Raw genomic sequence first — 18,413 nt, 5'->3', positions numbered from 1 at the left:
TTCTTTGTAAAAGGAGCTCAGTTAGTGCCATAGCCCTGGCCTCTTGCCACTTCTTCCTTTATTCCATTTTAGCAGAGCTAGAATGCATGATCTGAATAGTCATTCTTGCTTCATCAGTTTTTCCCTTCATTTTCCTCTTGAGAACACACCAACCCATGGAAATCAGGAGTTTTCCAGTGTCCATGTAGGTCCCTCATGTACAGGGCTTGCTCTGCTTCAGAACTGTCTGTGATTCAGTAGATCTATCCTTCTGCTGTGGGTGTTGGCTTTATAGGCTGATGTAACTCATAAGAAACTGTCTTCTGACTTAGCCGCTACTGGTAATGAAGTGATCACTGGCCTCCATCTGTCTTACATCTTGCTTCCTTTCTTCCTTTCTTTCAATAGGTTCTTTTCCATGGGCTTTCTCATTCCCATAAAGATACACATAGCCAGAGAGATTGAACATTCTTCTGGAAACTATCTTCTACAAAGAATAGCTCAGACAGCAATCTAGGTATCAAAACAAAACATCTAACATTGCTTTCCCCATCCCATAAAATGGTAAAAATGGTCTGGAAAGTCCATGGTTCATGAAAAATATATGCTGCCATATGGACAATCTCTCTACCCTTCTACCCCCCCTTCCTTATAAAGCATAAACCACAGATTTACAAGGCAGGTAGTTATTACTGTGCCTCTAATTAATAGCTGCTGAATAAGTAGTTCTTATAATGTTTTTTAAGTCAGTTTATTTACTAACAGTACCGCTTCTATTTATCTGCATATATCTTTTCCAATCTGAGCTGGGCTCTTGGTTGTCTTAAACAGATTAATAGGCACTATATAAAGATAGACTAGACAGATTGATGGAAAAGATAAATACATCAATGATTTCAGACTTCCTGAAGAAAAGCAGCTGCAGTTAAGCATCATCAGCTTCTGACTCATGAAATCATGAGTACATGTTCTAAGAACTCATCTCACTCAAGTTGGATTCTGCTATTTAAGTACTTACAGAATTCATACATATCTCTGCATGAACCTTTCTAAAATTCCAGCCTACCCTCCAGCTTCCCAACCCTGAGTGCAGGCATTTACATTACTGGAGCAACTGGAAGCTACATATATTCCCAAAACAAATGGTTTTCCTAGGAAAATGTAGCCTAACCCTAACAAAGACTAAATCAACACTTCTCAGTTTATCTCAGCTCAGGGACCAATCTCTAGGGGATGTTTCAAGAAGCATCCTGATACTGATACCTCTGTATCAGTCAGGACTTGATCACAGAAGTGGAACCGCTGTGAGTGATGTAGAATACAGAGTTACTATAGGGGTTATACCTTAACCTATGTAAAAGCTGGTAGAGGAGGCTGCACATCTGGAGTTGAGTCTAAGCGGAGACAGGTCAGCCAGCCCTGAGGTTGGAAAGGAAAGATGAATGTAGGCAAAAGCAAAGGCAAACTGGGACACTTGAAGATGAACTGGAATCCACATGGAAAACAAAAACTCATAAAAAAGTCCATAAGGACAACCTGGAATCGACATCTTTCTATTAGCACCTGAAACCTGCATTCTGTGGGTGACATGCAGGAGAAACTGGCCATTTTTGCCCTGGAGTTGCAGGCACACTTGGTCGAGCACTTTGACAAGCTGAAGGAGACAAGCTGAAGTGGTTGGAACTCAGGAGCTGCTCCAGAACAACAAGGTGAGCCAACGGACAAGATACGATGTGCATGATCTGCCCCTGTGCCTAATGCCTTGTAACAACCTTCGAAGAATCACAAACATACTGTCTCATACCTACTTCCCAAATCTTTCTTGTGACTGTTAAGGGAAAAGGATCACGGGAAATAATTTTTGTTTCAATGACTATTGTTGCATGACAAATCACCCCAAATCTTAGTGTTTTAAAACAAGAACAATCGGTTCCTTGTATCTCAATTTCTATAAATCAGGGATTTGGGAAGCACTTGGCTGGATGTTTCTGACTTGGGATCTTTCCTGCAGTTACAGTAAAGGAGTGGCTAGATTTGGAAAAGCAGGAATGGGGAACAGCAGGGGGCTGCAGTTTTAGGACCTCTCTGTGTGGCCTCTCGATAGGGGGGGCTAGTTTTGGCCTCCTCATAACAGTTGGGCTGATAACAGCTTCTACCCTGTTGTGTGGTTTGAAACAGTCCATTGAGACTCAAGGGGAGGGGAATGAGGGTTCATCTCTTGACGGAGGGATGCCAAGGTTCTAAAAGACCACGTGGGATGGGAGATGTTGTCACACTTCTTTCTTTCATTATGTTCAACCAAAAGAGTCAAGTGGAAATCAGCTCTTGATTTTTTTCCACCTTGTTCATTCTCCAGTAGTACTTGAAGTCAAACGATAACAAACATCAGGTAAGTTCTGTTTGTAGTTCTTAGCATAATTGTGATGGATCTCTAAGGGTGGTCATGGTAATCCCTACTAAAAATATTTTTCTTAATATTGAGACAATGCATATTTAGGGCATGAGACTTCAGAGAAAACTGAAGTCCACATTAAAATTATTATAAATGCTTTTAAAGTCGTTATTGTTTTAACCTCTCTGGGCCTTGATTTTTCTCATTTGTGAAATGAAGGCTCTCTACTTGAATGACTTTATTTGATTTTCTATATATTTATTGAATCTACAATAAATAAGATCCTATTAAAATACTGTCTAAAAGATGCAGAACTATTAACTATTTCCTTACCAAATGAAAAAATCAGTCTTTAGGTGTGGTATCTTTGCTTAGTCGTTTGTGGATTTACTCATGAGAAGTAAAGATTTAGATTAAGAAGTAAATATTAAGAAATATAGCTCTTTGAATCTCCTTCCAATCTTTTTTGATTTCAGACATGTACAGTGCTTTTTATCTAAAGCAAAGTAATACATGATTCAAAGAGAAACCAATTTTAGAAGTGGAGATGGATTACTAAAATATTTAGTGTTCAAAAAAGAAAAGAAAGCTGCTATAATTCTCCTATATTTCTCTTCATTATAACCCTCCAGAATGTTTGCTCATATGGATCACAAATGAATCTTGGGAAGAATCTAATAGAGGATTTTGATTAAATGGTATGTTGGATAAACAATACTGAGACGTTTTAATGAAGTCAGATAAAAGGGTTGTGCTAGAAAGAAATATTTTAAAAATCACTTTGAGGATCTATCCTTAAACCGTTTCCTGGAGACTTGGGCTCTATTTCTTCTTGTTGGGCCATTATTCAAAGACTTTAAAAACGCTCTCTGGTTTTGCTACCATGAATGATCCATGATTCCTTAGCACAGAGATTTTCATTGCTGGACTTCTGAAAACATTGAGGCTCATTCTAATGAAATCCACATACATAAACACTGTGTTCAAAGTCAATGGCATTTAGTCACTTTTTCACACGAGTCAAAAACACAGTTAATAATATGCCTATACCTTCTTATGAAGCAATGCCAAGTTATTGTTTCTTGCTTACAATGGCTGCTGATAGCCACAGAATCATCGGTCTTACAAAAGTCAATTCGAGATTTTTGAGACCAAGAAGAGAAGACTTGCAGAGTGAACTGTATAGACCAAACTTATAACCAATTATCAACTGTTGCTAAAGCTGACCTTCTTAGAAATGGAGTGAAGCTTACAGGAGGAAGGATCCTTGTCTATAGCAAGCATGGCAACAAAGGAAAAAGGAGTCAGAAGCAGATGGAAGGCAGAACTGCTCAGTATGGTCACCAAATAGGATACTGGCACCGCAGATTTAAGAGGTGGACTAGTCTGAGTTGATCTAAAGGTCCAGGAGATTGGTGACCTAAGCAGAATGAGAAGGAACTGAGATAGGCAAACGTGTTGATTGGGACATTGACCTACACAATAAAAACCCCAGATGATGACAACATTCAGTGGAGAGAAAGGTTGTAAGATTCCAAAGTATAAATGACTTAGGGAGTGAAGAGAAGGTCATTCGATGACAAGGACAATGAGGGGATGGCCATATTACAGATCTCAAGGGACCTAGGGCTTTCTTGGGGGATTGGAGACATATGGATGGAAAAGGGCCTGGGAAGGCTAAAGTGGGCTACCTTATGGCCCTGAAATATCTGGATCTTGGGAAAATGAGTTTTTATGCTTATGTGAGCCACAGAGAAACCTGACCTCTGAAACAAGCAAGATTCAATGAAGACATCAGGGTAGAGCGAATGTGCATGGAAGAGATGAGGATGCAAAGGAGTTTGCTTAACTCTTGGAGGAAATCTCCAAAGGGCAAAAGAGAAATGTTTAGGGAAGGTGGGTTATAGTAGAAACTTGGTTCTGAGGAATGGAACCTGGGAGCTGTATGGGGATGTTACTGTTCCTCAGCCAGAAACATAAAGGATAAAAATACATTGGCACTTCCCACAAAAAGCACGTAGACTATTTTGAGATTACCCTAGCAAATGTAGCTATCGTTCATCTTCAGATAGTATAACTATTTTGTACATATGTCCATATAGCAATAATACACATATACACTTTTAAAATTCATTTGCTGCTTATTCGGAGTTAAATCTTACCTTTCCATATAAATTGCAAGGTACTAAAAAAGGGTCTATGTTGTGTACCAGCATTATTAGCATTGATTGATGTCAAACTCAGGTCAAATCAAATTAAGATTACCTAAGAATGCTAACTTTCTTTCTTTTTTTTTTCATTTGCTGAAAGAAAATTAATATCTTTTCTCATCTGAGACTCCTACGAATCTGTCAGTGTCGTCCAACATGTTGATAAATGAAGCTGAGGACAGCCGGGCCATAGCTTAGAAATGATCCATGTCTCTTTCATTTAAATTGCTGCCCTCTCGTTCTTGATCTCAGATGGAGGTCAGCTTCTGAAGCTTCTGCTTCCACACCATAGCTCCTGTCAATCTGCAGTGTCCCAAAAGGTTGTCTCTTGCTAATTCCCTCTACATTTCACCACACCAGCCCTCTGGACCCTGAAAATGCCATAAAGCAAAATTATGGTATGAATTCAGGAAAGGCTTGTCTCTTATTTCCAATAGACCTCAGAAACTGGACAAGGAAAATGAGTCAGCTTATGAAGCTTCCTTAGAAGTAGTGAATCTAGAGTCACTGGGATTCAGGTCCATATATGTAGTTTATTTTGATGGGAAGTCCAGTGTCACAGAGGTGACTCCATCATTGGCATTGCTTATTGGTTAAAACTGTGAAAGACAGTTGTGAACACATCCCCTAGAAAAGGTGATAATAGTCAAGGCAAGTGGATTTACTCATAATAGGTCATTGTTCTCTCTCTGCTATGTAAGAAAATTACGTTAGACACTGCTTCCTTTGCACTGCATGGGTCTATTTCCAGCTTCCGGCTGAATGATGTTTCTATGCCTACTAAGAAAAGAGAGTGACTTAAAGAAAGTCTTTCCTTTTGTTCCACTCAGATCTCTAAATTCACAAGTTAAACTTGTTCCTCTCATTTTTATCTTCAGTGTGTATCTCTAGCAAGAGTGGTGTTTATAAATTTTATATGTATCCCTGGAGCCCTAAAGACTATATTCTTTTCAATCCATCAAACAGTCATATAGACTGAATCTAAAATAAGTTACTTTGATTTGTTTTTCATTTTGCATCAAAGCGCATGCAACACGACAGTGGGTTTTTTGCTCCTATGACTACTGTATCATACGGAATTCTTACTTCCTGGTCACACTCAGCTGATAAGCCATGTGGCACCAATGTACTGGAATGTCTGAGCAAGCTTTTCCAAATACAAATTACTATTCATATTTCTCTAAATTATGCAAATGATACCATTCATTTTCCTACCTAATCCTCTCTGGAGATGCTCCAAGGTTTGAAATGAAAAGAAGTTCTTCCTTCAAATATATGTAATCCACATTAATTGCTTTTGACAGTAAAGGGTGGGGTGGTTAGATATTGCCGTAGCTGATACATTAATCGTATCATCTCTGTAACGAACTTCGCACAGTGCAGCCCAGTACTTGGAAAAACAACCATGCCAACGTGTCCTCATTGTAGAATCAAAATGCAGGCAGTTCATACTTCTCGATTGCATTTTAATGTAAGTGAACTTATGGCAGGTGAAAGAGAAAAGAGGATCAGAAGTGAGGAAGAGGTTAAAAAAAAAAAAAGGACCTATCTAACATCTCTGGGACAGAAACACTAATCCTGCCATTTAGTAGCTTCCTATGGCTTAAAGGTCAATTTCTTGAAAATGACAATGAGATTTTCAATAGACTAGCCTGCCTTTCCACTCTAGCTGCTCTTAGTGCCTATAGCAGTCTCACTCTCCCCATTCTCCAAATCCTGGCTCCTCGCCCCTACCTCTACTTTTGCTTTTAAAGTTCTCTCTATTCATCTTTCAAGACTTAACTCAAATGTCACCAGGTTCATGGAATTTTTTCTTCCTTCCCCAGCTAGAAATTATCCTTCTCTTCTCTGTAATGTCATAACTCATGCAGCCTCTGCCATAGCATTTATCCAGACAGACCCTGTAATTTAGTAATTGGTATGCATGCCTTACTTTCCTGAGGTTTATGTCTAGGGATCAGGGGAGAGAAAAGAAAAACTATGGTTTGACAAAAGCAAAAACAAAAATTAAAAAATACCACTTAGCACAGGTACATGGTAGATGCACATTTTTAAATCAATGAATGCATTAATAAATGAATGGATAAATATCTAGTCTGATAAATTATAAACTCCAAGAAGGAGGGGACTGTGTCTTCAAAGTATAGATGGTATTTTCCAAACTCTATGCCCATAAAAAAATCTAGCAAGGTATCTTATTCATGATAGAGCTTAATGAACGTAACCGGGAATTACATTGAACTGAGATGGCCATAATGGGTGTTTGTGATGAGTCAGATATGATAGGTAGTTATGACTATGGACCTTAGACTTTATGGCTCTGAATTTAAGAACAGTGAGAGTTATCCAGTTCTCCTAAAAAAAATTATCTGACTAGGGTAGACCTAAGATGAAAATCCTCTCTATTAAGACACCTATATTTTAAATCAACGGTTATTTTCTTTTATGAAATATGTAAGTATTCTCCCAACAAAATGAGTGGCAAAGGTTAAAAAAGGTAAGCAGTCATGAATTTTATTTAAACTATTCATAAATAAAAGAACTGACTACAATGCAGTTAGAAAAAAAATAGAACATTTTTTAGTTCCTAAGGTAAATTCAAGTTGTTTACAATTCCTTTTCATTTCTACTATCACAACCTGTAGGTAAAGCCATTAAATAGTAAGTGCATCTTCCAAAAGAGGTGCCATACTTTCAATCGGATCTATTCAATACAGTATGAATACTGAGACAGTGTCTTGACAAAAGCCACAATAAAGCAGCATGATGGGTCATAAAGCAAAAGAACGTTCTCAGTATTTCTCATTGCCATGAAATATTAACTACCTTAGAATCCTATATGCCCTCTTCACCATTTATGCACATTTATGACAACATGGAACTCAAAAGTAAAAAAACAGCTTTTAATCCTATTGCCTATCAAAACTCCATTCCTCTCAATGCATAAGAGTCTACTTCTGGTTGACTCATTTAAACAACTAGGACACTCCTAATCTACAAGTCATTGTGTCATATCATTAACATTTTCTAGTCAGTGGAGCCATAGTGCACCCCAAAGGACCTCTCTGAAGTCCACAAAAAAACAGCATCTCAGGATGTTTGGCTGTTTCTTTGACACATCACCTTAACCAATCCTTCTACCCTGATTTCTGTGAAAGCCTGGCCTTAGCAGACATTGATCTGGATATGCCAGGCCAATCAGAAAACCTGGAAATTGCCTTCCTCTTCTGTATTCATGACCTCCTTGAGTAAAGAGAGCTCAGGAGTCTCTCCAGCTGTCTTTGCAGAGTATCAGTGATATATACATCGGCCCACCTTTCCTGGAGTTTTGGGAAGATTAGTGGGATAAGAACTGTAAAACAGTTAGAGATGTTTGAGAGTAAAGAAAAGTAATTTTTAAAATGCTATGATGTTATGGTTACTTTGTATATTTTAATTACACACATAACTTCTAGAACACAAACAGAAAAAAAGGGTCAATTGTAATGAGCAAAACATGAAAGAATTTAGCTCTGTTGCTATGGGAAGTCCCATCAACCCAATATGATGGTCATTTTGGCTTTGTTCACTTCCCTAATGAGTGAGGGCTGAGTCAAGGGTTATTTTTCTCTGGTCATTAAGATGACCAATTCTTCAAAGACCATTTAATCAAGGTGTTGCCTCATGATGTCCTAGAATTAAATTCTAAACCTGAAAGCAGATATTTCCAAAGGACTCATCTACCCTCTGTGAATTATTACCCCTTCAGTGTAGGAACTTCTTAAATCATCATTTCTGGAACTTAAGTCTTTCTTGTACCACTTTCCAATTTTTGTCATGTTTATAATACTACCTGTAATGTAAATTACTTAAAATATTTCTGTAAATCCTAAGCAATATGACCTATAAAATAAGTTTTGATGTGCTGGTTATAATTTCATAAATAATGAAATAGGAACTTTACTATAAAAATTGAAAAATGCTACCTGGTATTATTTCACACAACACCAGGATTATATATGACATATTCTGAGGAATACTGTCTGAATATATTACTGAAAACCAAACTACTCAAAAAGAGGCTCAGGATTTGTGCTGACATTACATTCATCTGAAACCTGTAGTGTCTTAAGACACATTTATTGAGCACACGATGCTTTAAAAATATAAGCCCTGGGCTTCCCAGGTGGCGCAGTGGTTGAGAGTCCACCTGCCCATGCAGGGGACACGGGTTTGTGCCCCGGTCCAGCTGGGCCCGCGGGCCGTGGCCGCTGGGCCTGCGCGTCCAGAGCCTGTGCTCTGCAACGGGAGGGGCCGCAGCAGTGAGGCCCAAGTACGGCAAAAAAAAAAAAAAAAAAAAAAAGCCCAATAAATAAACAAATGTAGGCATAATCATTCACTCTTATGTTTTATCCACTCTTTCTTTGTACCTGTTCTAAAACATACAGATTGATCATTGTCAAATGCTTGTCAATCTCTTTTCCAAAATGTGCTTATATGGATCATTAGCGACTTTTGACTCAGGTATTAACAACAGCAGACACCAGTTTTTCTGGGGAAATGTGAAGAGAAAAGTAGTTGATTTTATTTATTAATTTTTTCACCTTAAGAAAAAAAAAATTTAAAGTAAATAGCACAGATCTGGGAGTTTAGGTACAGCTCTGTCTTTGTGTTCTTGTGTTTGTGTGAGTCATTTGTCTACCTTCAGTTTCCCAATCTGAAAAATAAGGTTCTTAAACTAAATATAATCCATAAGGTCTTTTTCAGCTCTATTTCTTTTGGGCCTTGATTAATCCACCCTAGGGAGCTAATGCAAAGAAATATTAGAGGCTGGTCCCATAAGCTTCCTCAAAGGTGTTTCACAAGTGCTATGTAAACTGCATTCCAATTAACTTCTTTGGATATATAATGTTAATATTCTATTTGGGAAATGCATACCCATAATAATACAATGAATAAATAATTTTATACCGCAGAACAACCTCGAGGTTTAACTTTGAGAAAAATTGCTAACCTCATTCTTCTCCTGGGCAGACACATTGGGAATTTATATAAGAGGACAATAGGTGTGGTTTTTAATGTTCCCTGAGAAGGCAAACTAAATCTAGGATGTACTACATCCACTGCCAGAGAAATTCTACCCAAAGGTGAATGAGCTAAAACAATTCTAGGAGCAGCAAACTTTAGGGAGATTCACATTCATTCTTTGTAATATTTTCCCATTTGTTGGTTATCTTTTAATTTGGGTTATATTTACTTACTTGCAGACTTTTGAATTATTTTCACAGCCAAATCTTTTTTTGTTTCTTTCATTGCTTGAAAGCCTAGAGAAGTTCCTCTAGAGAAATGATAAATATTAACTTCTATATTCTTTTATTTTTTTCTTAGCCAGTGTCACTATAATCATTTGTTCTCAATGCAATACATTTATTTTTTCATTTGCTCACAGAGATGAGCAGGAAGGTCTTTCAAGGCTCTTTGGCTCAGTGACACTTTCCATCCAGAGAATGAAGTGTCCATCTGGCATCCCTCAAACCTCTGAAAGTATAGGGATGGATTCCTACTACTGTATTAGCAAGTGCTAGAGGGAATTATTTTGAGTAAGTTTTAATTTTTCCCATTATACATGGTAATTAGAAAAAATATAAATAATACACAAAAGGTGATAGTAAGGAAAAAACCCGGCAATCAAAGCCACTCAACTACAAACCAATCCATGAGATACTATACTGTTGTAATTCTACATAAAGATCCTGGCCTTTCTTTTCTATTTTGTCAGGGGTGGGGAGAGGGTTAAATTTAATCATAACTACATATGATGTGTTTCCTATAATATGATTTATATTATTATAAGTTATTTGCAAATATTTTTAACATAGTCACATAATATTTCACTGGGTAAGTGAATCACAATTAACTTAATATTATCCATTTTTAGACTCTTAGCTTGTTTCCAAGTTTTTATACTACTGCAATGAATATATATTGCAACGAATATAGCTTCTCTTGCAAATCTGACTTCTATTTCTTGTTACTATCTTCATTGTTTTTCTTTCCTTTTTTCTATTTTTTTCATTAGGATCATTTTCCAGAAGTAGAATTATTAGTTCAGTAGGTCTGATCATTTTTATATCGCTTGATAAATATTATTAAATGTCTTTCTATGCAAGCTTGTATAAATTTACCCTCACATAGGCACAGTATAAGTCCTCTTTCCCCTTTCAGAGGGTACTGTTGTATTTTTTTAAACTAAGTTTTGTTAATTTGATAAAAAATTGAAATGGAATCTCATTTTTTATTTGTATTTTTTGTTTACTAACTGAATTTTTTGCATATGATGCATACTGATTTTCTTCTTTTATGAATTAACTGATACTATCTTTTGCCTGTTTATTTATAGAATGTCTCATTTTTATAACAATTTGTATAATCTTTTTATATATAAAATATTCAGTCTTTCTGTCATATATTCTGGGAATATTTTCCCATTTTTTACTTTTTAATTTATAATTATTTGCTTATATCTTTGTAGTCATATCTTCATGAGTTCTTTCACTGCTTGAAAGCTAAAAACTCTCCCCTAGAAAGCTAATAAATATTAATTTCCATTTTCTCTATTTTTCTAATACTTGATTATTTATTTTTATGATTATTATTTTTTTCTGCGGTACACGGGCCTCTCACTGCTGTGGCCTCTATGAACCACTGCGCCACCAGGGAAGCCCGATAATTTATTTTAAAATTTCTCACTCCCCAACAGGGACAAAACTTTGACTGAAATATCTAAAATTGCTATAGAGGGAAAGGTCAGCTGTTGGCTAGAAGATTTAAGCATCAGTGTCCGAGGTGCTCTTAGGTATTTTGGTAGCCCTTGAATTGTTAAACCTGGCCATTCTCACATCACTCTACAAACTGCTGCAAACTACTACTGCTTTCATTATTCAAACTCTTCTCCCTGCAATGTGGGAATAAGACACGGAAGGAGGAGCTAAGAGCATTACCTCATGTCACCAATCCTACATATTACATGCAATGCCTTCTGTACAGTGATGACAAAAATGGCATGGCAGTCCTTGCTCTAGGGAAATGTAGGAGACAGCCATGAAACACCACGTTTATTACTGTTTTAAGTATGTAACATAAGGAAGACTCTAAGTGATGGCCTGTATGTTATAAGGAATGAAGTTTACTCTGTATCACATTATAAAATATAGCCAAATCAATTTTACTTTAAAGTATTTTAAGGTTCTTTATAATAGGCTTTTCTCTAATTGGGCCAGCCATAATTAGCCAAATAATCCATCTTCTGAATGGTCCACTTGAATAACACCAGAATCAATGCCATCACTCATGGGTGACAGAGGAGATTTGTTTAGGATTCATTTAACAGAACTCACTGGGTACTTTCTTTGTGCCTTTCACTGAGCACTTGCCTTGTACCAGACCCCTTTGTAGGGATTAAAAATCCAAAATATAAGTAGCACATTGACCCTGCTCCCTAGGACAATGATTCTTGGACTTGATGGAGGACTGACTGAAGTAGGTATTCCTGGACTCCACCACAGATCCTCTAAATCAGGGTGGAGTCTATACAATTTGTGTTTCAAATTTCCCATGATGATACTGATGATTCATCAGAATGGAGGACCACTTCTGAGCTCAGAGAGCAGTGGATCTCTATTCCTCCAGATCTTAAAAGGTAATAGGAAAAAAACTTCCATTTATTGGGTCATTCATCTAAGACCAGGAACTTTACATACAGAATTTCACAATCCTCATAACATATCTGAAAAGCAATCAGTGCTGTCCCCATCTTACAGCTGAAGAAACCGATCTTAAGAGTTTGCCAAGGTGACACATCTATAGTCAGTAGGCTTGTGATGCTAACTCAGAGCTCTCTAACATGAAAGAAAAAACAACCATTTGGTTAATGGGGTTGGACATTCTTGAGAATTAAATCAGGAAGTTTAAGTACTTTGGTCAATAAACTGCATATCTGAAAACCAACCCATATGTCAGAGTGTGATGACTGTAAGATGGTGGTGAGTCTGTGTCTCCACACTCTTTTGCTGAGGTTTCCAGTTCTATTTGTGTTGAAGTTTTATATACCTATTATGTCCTTCTTGGCTGAGATTATTCTTATCTTCCCAACTACATTTTGAACTGTAGGTTATATCTGCTTTCTTGATTGGTCCTTCAGGAAACTTGCAGGGAAGAAAGAAAATGCAACTACTTTTCATCTACAACTATCTCCAAAAGGAAATCGTACCTTATTCCCTTCAGCAAAGAAAACAGCACATGAAAAACTGTAGTTGTGTAGCCAATATCTCATTGTTGGCAGCGTGAAGCACCATGACTTACCACCATTGAAAAGACATTCATCCCTCCCCTCTTTTATAAAACAAAGGATGTGGAGCCATGCTTCCTCTCAACAGGCACAATCACTAGGTTCGTCTTTATCTTTGCTTGAAATGTTTCTCATAACCAGATTTATCCTTAGCATGGACGTGATCTACTTTTTTTTGCAAATTGTTTAGAATGTCAGAGTAGGCAGGGAATGTATAAGCCAAGCATTAACGGATCGATTTCATGTTAGATATGAAAAACTGAAGTTCTGAGAGCTTTAGTTTTCAGAAAAAGTACATCAGTACAATCACAGTCATCAATAAATTTTATTGAGCATTGGTTATATGTAAGACACCCAGCTAGCTGCTGTGAGAGACACAGAAAACAGATATAATCTATGATCTCTAAGAACTGACAACAGTGTTGAAAAAAAGACACGTTTCTATGAACAAACGGCAAACATTCAATGCTAAGCCACAGTTTTTCAAAACCGAATAGTATTCCACATCATTTAAAAAAAATTGTCAGAGATTCCTCAACATTGACATAAAATGCTATGTTATGCTGTAATACTTATGTTGTTTAAATATGTGCAAACCTAAAATTATATCTAAATATTTGATGTTTATTGCACTTATAAAACTATAACACCAAATCAAATTTAGCAACTGAACCCAAACAAAACTACAAAAACCAATAACATTAAATCAACAATGCTAATTTAGTAAGATGGATGGTGTTACTCTCTTGAAACTAAATTTCTACTTTCAATGTGAGTATAGTGCTGAGGACCACTGAGTAAGTTCTTTCCAATCCTTCCTGCCATATCGTTGGGCCATACACTCACTCATGTCCCTCCAGGTTTTTTTCTGTAGGAAAGTCATCTTTCTCACAGCATATCCTAAATTATTTGGCTTTCACTTGTCATGAATCTGTAATTTACATATTTAGTTCATCTCTGCCGTAGTATTCTTAGAGAACTCCTGGTGCCAATGTGATCACAAACTCACACGCAAACTTGCTTGTGAGTTTGTGATAAGGAGGAAATGACAGGGAGTTAGTCATTTTGGGGTCATCCAGATGATTTTATTACGTTTTTAGATAATCTTCAGGGTAAAAACATTCCAACTCCTCCCTCTTCGGCCAAATAAACACAAAACAATAAAAATAAGCATGGACACTTTGGAGAATATGTCATCGAACACCTAGGATGTGCACATCCATTCTGAGAATCACTCAGCAACAACTCAAGAAAATACATTGTCCAGAAAGGAAAGCAGAGTAGAGAAGTCCCCACAGCAGGATAGAGAAGGTGGGCTCCAAACTGACTTTCTAGTAGTGGGTGGGATTTTGTTAAGCAGACATAGGAAAGGAGAGCTTCCCAAGGTAGAGGTGAAGAAAAGCAGAGAGGGAAGCAGCTTTCAGACAGGCTTAGGATGGTGAGCAGAGCAGTTAGCTAGAGTATTCTAAAGGGGACATAGGGAATGAAATTTGTTTAGAAAGTCAGTGTGCACCCAAAGTATGATAATCCTAAATAACGCTTAGACAGAAACATAAACAGGGTTGGTGAATAGGGATTTAAAGTATTTTAATCCCTCGTAATGAAGAATGTCAGCTTAACTTTTACAACATGGTACCAAAACCTACTGGTACCCTCTAGCTGGGGGACAGAGCGTTTCCTGCTAATTTGGGTAGGAAAGCAGAGATGGCATTTATCTTTCTTTGTTTATACTACAATTTAACTTTTTTTTTTTTTTTTTTTTTTAGTACACGGGCCTCTCACTGTTGTGGCCTCTCCCGTTGCGGAGCACAGGCTCCAGACGCACAGGCTCAGCGGCCATGGCTCACGGGCCCAGCCGCTCCGCGGCATGTGGGATCTTCCCGGACCGGGGCACGAACCTGCGTCCCCCGCATCGGCAGGCGGACTCTCAACCACTGCGCCACCAGGGAAGCCCCAATTTAACTTCTTAATCCATAGAAATTTTTATTTTTCCCTTAGAGTTACCCCCCACTGATTTCAGAGATATGATTTTCAATAAGTTTCATTACTTTGATTTACTAGCTGTTTTCTATTTTTCTTGGTATGCTTTAGGCATCAGGGGAGTGGTGAAGAGCCCTCTTAAGTGCTAATGTGCATTTAATTGGACATATGCCGCCTTTTGCAAATGTTATTTTGAAGTTTGGTGACTTAATAAGTGTACTAGGATTCTGAGAGGGAATCCTCTGTTCCTGGATCAGGGTAGAAAGCTAGGACATACAAAAGTCAAGTATTCCACTTTCTATAATGAGATTCAGACATTTAGGGGACAAAAATCCTTTCCAAGGCATCATAGTGTGTGTGAGTGTGTGTGTGTGTGTGTGTGTGTGTTGGGGAAGGGGAACAAATTGTTCTGCTATGTCAGTATAACTGAGCCACCGTCACCACCCAAGTCTATGTGAAGACGCGGACCTACTAGAGAGTGGACTTGGGGATGTGGGGCGGGGGAGGGGAAGGGGTGGGCTGTGACGGAGTGAGAGAGTGGCATGGACATGTGTGCACTGCCAGGCGTAGAATGGATAGCTAGTGGGAAGCAGCCGCATGGCACAGGGAGATCGGCTCGGTGCTTTGTGGCCACCTAGAGGAGTGGGATGGGGAGTGGGGGGGGGAGACGCGGGAGGGAAGAGATGTGGGAACATATGTATACGTATAACTGATTCACTTTGTTGTAAAGCAGAGGCTGACACACCATTGTAAAGCAATTATACTCCAATAAAGATGTTAAAAAAATAAATAAATAAAGTCTTGGGAGGGGGAGGTCACGGTTGAGAATTGGAGAATTGTCCGAGACATGAGTTACTAACCTGGGAGAGTAAGTGTCCACATTTGCCTCCCTTCCATGGGAAGAGTGATGGTTTTCTCACCCATGCCAAGAAAAGCAAGAGGATCTCCAAGAGAACACTTTGTAGAAATTATGAGGTTAGTGCTGCAGGAAAGGAAAAATTTCATTTCATCTTATTTGTTTACTAGGGTATCTGCTTATGTGGTGGACCTGCTGTTTTTTTCTCTCAAACTATTTGTACAAAAGCACACAAGGAATATAAGAGAGGCAGAAGACAAAGTGGGTGTGGCGCCAGAGCAGCCTGGGCTCCCACTGTTTCTTATGGCCTGAGTTTCCGGTGAATGGGCCAACTGAACACCATGTGGGCAGCCGGACCTGAGTTGGCTTGCTGGAATCCCACCCAAGAAGGCTGGCACACTGGGCAGAGGAACGCAGCAGCCAGAGGCTGTTAGGTGGACGCCCCTGGAGAAGAAGCTGAGGAGTCAGGGGGAAATGATAGGGTGAAGCTAGGACAGATCTTTCAGTTAGGGAATCTTAACAGTGTGGAGGTCTGTTAGGTGATCTGGATAACTTACACATGCATTCCACGAGAGAGCCAACATTTAGATACCTGTAGCATTAGACAAAGAAGCCAAAAATAGGACCACCAACAGGATGCTAGTTACATAAGATCATGTCTTTTCTCTCTCTTTTCTCTCTTTTCCCTGTTCCCAAGCTGACATCACAGGAGCTGAAACCAGAGGAGAAAAGAATGGAGAAAAGATCCCACATGCCACTCATGACCTCTCTCATGGGCTGCAAATCTCTTGGGCTGAAATCTGGTAGATATCAGAGAAAGGGGAGATGATAAACGTTTACTGAGGGTATGAGGCTTGGGCTTGAAACCAGATGAAACTGGATTTAAATGACCTTTTTAATGATAATATTTGATACATGCCTATGGGATCTGTCATCTTTAAGAGATGGGAAAGCAGATTCAACATAAGTGCAGTGAGTGGAAAAAAAATCATCACCTCATTTGGTATCTCACTGCTCAGACTTGTATTGAGTTGGTAACTAAAGAAAAGAAATAGAAGACTATTAAATTCTATTTCACTGGACTATGGGTCAATGAATTCGGGCATCAACAGAGCTGAGGTTTGAATCTTGTCTTTGCCTTTATCAGTTGGGTATCCTTAAACAAATTATATTAATTGTTCTGTATATTAATTTTTCATCTATAAAGTTGGGATAATATTACCAACTTCAAGTTATTCATGGGGTTATAAGAACATAATTGACAGGGAATATGGCAAGTATATTTGTTCTTTCTTTCTATATTCCTTATTTTTTCCCTTAATAAAACATACATATAGTCTTTTTGAATATACAAAATTTAGTAATCAGTTGACATGTAATTTTATGTTTTGTTAACTCACTTCATCGTTCAGAGCTTTTCACATATTGAAATTGTCACATATTACCATTTTAATATGTTTAAAGGAGCCATCATTTGTGAGGCAGTTTGTTTAGCTGCTTCCCTTTTGTGGGTAATTTGGATTGTTTCCAAGCTCCTCCCTCCCAATATAAAATGTGATATTGCTAACATTGAAAAGAAATCACTTAACACTTCCCCAGCCCTAAGGAGAAAAAGGTTTAGGCAGGCATTATTACCTTGGAATATCATTTCCCAAATGGAATTATTTATTCTATCAATTAATATTTTGGGGGGAATCTCTTGAAACTGTCAATATTCCCAGAATACCTGAACTTCTAATTAAACAAACAAAAGCTTCCTCTGGACTTGTGTGTCTTAACTTTTCCTATAGAAGCCACTGATTTACTGAATTTTTCCTGGTGAAGGGGCAACTCCCCATGAGTCCTCACTGGGATTTTCCAAGATGCTTCCAATTTAGATTTGGGGTCTTGGAAAATCCCAGTGAGGACTCACGCCAGAAAATGTCATGCCAGAGTATAACAGACCATACTAATTTAGTTCCATTAGCCCTTTTCTTACCTACATTTCAGCTTTCTCCTCCCCAACAGGCTAGAATGCAGTTTCTTTATCTTTCCCAAGGCTGTACTTCCTCCTATCTGCCATCTGTTTTAGGGCTGTCTTTTGTCCCAAACCTCTGTTCCTCGGATTCTAATTATTATCAACTTGCACATTCAGGTAGCTGAAAGTCTTGTGAATAAATTACACACTACCGTATTTACTACAAAAGCATATCAGGAAAATCCACTATTTTCTATCATGTGAAGGGAATCTGTGGGCTCCAATCATCTCTATTTCCTTTTGCCACTGAAATCAATGCAGTTTTGCTGCAACAGTTTCTTTTTTATTGAAATATAATTCACATACTGTAAAATTTATTCCTTTAAGTGGCTGAGTAATGTACCATTGTATAGATACATTATGTTTTGTTTATCCATTCATCACTGACAGACACTGGGATTGTTCTCACCTTTTGGCTTCTACGCATAATGCTGCTATGTACATATAAGTTTTTTGATGGGTGTTGTCTGTCTTTTTGATGATAGTCATCCCAGTGGGTGTTAAGTGGTATCTAACTGAGGTTTTAATATTGATTTACCTAATGGCTAATGATGTTGAGCATATTTTCATATGGTGATTACCATTTCCATATCTTCTTTGGAGAAATGGATATTCAAATAATTTGTCCATTTTTTAAATTTATCTTTTTGTTC

The sequence above is a fragment of the Globicephala melas genome, chromosome 2 (genome assembly GCF_963455315.2).
Source record: "Globicephala melas chromosome 2, mGloMel1.2, whole genome shotgun sequence".
Lineage (NCBI taxonomy): Eukaryota > Metazoa > Chordata > Mammalia > Artiodactyla > Delphinidae > Globicephala > Globicephala melas.
The sequence above is the reverse complement of the archived record's forward strand: the minus strand, read 5'-3'. Positions refer to the sequence as shown.